The sequence below is a fragment of the Macaca mulatta genome, chromosome 8 (assembly GCF_049350105.2).
Source record: "Macaca mulatta isolate MMU2019108-1 chromosome 8, T2T-MMU8v2.0, whole genome shotgun sequence".
NCBI classification, from domain to species: domain Eukaryota; kingdom Metazoa; phylum Chordata; class Mammalia; order Primates; family Cercopithecidae; genus Macaca; species Macaca mulatta.
The window spans coordinates 13,365,790-13,367,373 of record NC_133413.1 but is presented as its reverse complement, the minus strand read 5'-3'; the positions used below and the strand labels follow the sequence as shown (position 1 = coordinate 13,367,373).

Here is a 1,584-nt window from a genome sequence, read left to right as displayed (position 1 = left end):
CTCGACCCCGGGGACCCGCCGGCCAGGGCAGAGGTCAGTGGGGTATGTGTGGCCGCTGCGCGACAGCTCCGGGCCCGCGCCTCTCGCTTCCTCCCGCCAGGCAAGTGAGAGGATAAACCATGGGGCGGGGGCAGTGCGCCCCCACCAACCGCGCCCCCCGCGCACGGACCTCCACTACACGCGCGTCCCAGGCGGGGTCGACCCAGACGAGCCACGGGGCGCCGCACAGCCCCACTAGCAGGGCGGCCAGGACACACGCGCGCGGGTCCACGCAGCCACCTATATAGGTGACAAAACACTCAGGAAGCCGTCATGCGGGGCCGGGAAAGAGCCCCCACGCAGAGTCACGGACTCCCTCGTCCGAGGGTCCGCGCAGTCCCCTCGGTGAGTCTGGCGAAGCAGTCTTGCGCGAGGGAGGGCGGAGAGGGCGGCGGAGTCTCCCACTCGCCATGACCTGGACCCCGCCCCACGAGTGGGTCCTCGCAGGGCCCCCTCTGCCGCACGCGGGGACCAGCCACGCCGCGGGGGACTGGGCAGAAGCCAGCGCCCGGGTCCATGCAGTCCCCTCCGCGGCAGACGCGGGGAGCCGGGGAGCAGTGGGGACCGGCCCCCACCCGCAGGGCGACCATGACCCCCGCGCGGGCCCACGCGGTACCGCAGCAGGCTCTAAGCCCCCGGTGCCGCCCAAGGCCGAGACAAAGCCCAGGCGCAAGGACCCTGGATCCCGACTTCGGACCCTGCGGAGCCCAGCTCGGAGCCGCCACGCCCGGGGCAGAGACCCCCGCCCGGTCCGGAGACCCCGTCGCCCGTGGCACCGTCTCACCTCAAGCCGCCGCCTCGCAGCGCTTGCTCCTCACCGCGGCGCCTGGGCCGACCGGAGCGCAGCTGAGCAGCCAACAGAGCCGCCGCAGCCTCAACAATGGAGCCCCGGGGCGGGGCCGCCGCCGCCGCTTCAGCTCGTGTTCCCAGCTCAGGATCCGGCTCGGATCAAGGAGCTGCAGCTGGCGCGGGGCTGCGGCCGGGAAACACACCGTGCAGGTGCACACGGCCCCGCCCGCCTCCCGCCGCCCCGCCCCCAGCGGAGCCGGGCGCCCAGGGTCCGCCCCCCGGCCAATGGGGAGCGAGCTGCGCGGAGAGGGCGGGGCCTGGGGGAACAAGGGGAGGTTGGGCGGGGCGGCGCTGGGACTGGGCGTGCGGCGTCCAGCGGGAGGACGGGACCCAAGAGCCCGCCAGATCCTGGCCTCCTAGAAGACCTAGCTCAACGTGCACCTGGAGTCTGGTCTACAGGACGCGCTTATCTCAAGCCCAGAACTCAGGCTTTTAGGGCAGAGAGCGAGAGACAGGCTTGCTTTACAAAAAGGGAAACTGAGGTCCAAGGAATAGGATTGCCTGCTGCCCGAAGTCACGTAGTCCCATTCACTCGTTCACCTTGTCATTCAGCAAACATTTGGAAGCACGTATGTTGGGCGTTAGGAGTGAAGTAGGGCAAGGCGCGGTGGCTCGCGCCTGTAATCCCAACACTTTGTGGAGCCGAGGCAGGTGGATCACTTGAGGCCAGGAGTTCGAAACCAGACTGGCCAACAA

The 1,584-nt window shown here is 70.1% G+C and overlaps 1 pseudogene; it reads left to right on the top strand.

The window, feature by feature from the left end:
- Window positions 1–312: 312 nt before the first annotated feature.
- LOC100429573 (uncharacterized) lies at window positions 313–1,248 on the top strand (annotated as a pseudogene).
- Window positions 1,249–1,584: the final 336 nt, after the last annotated feature.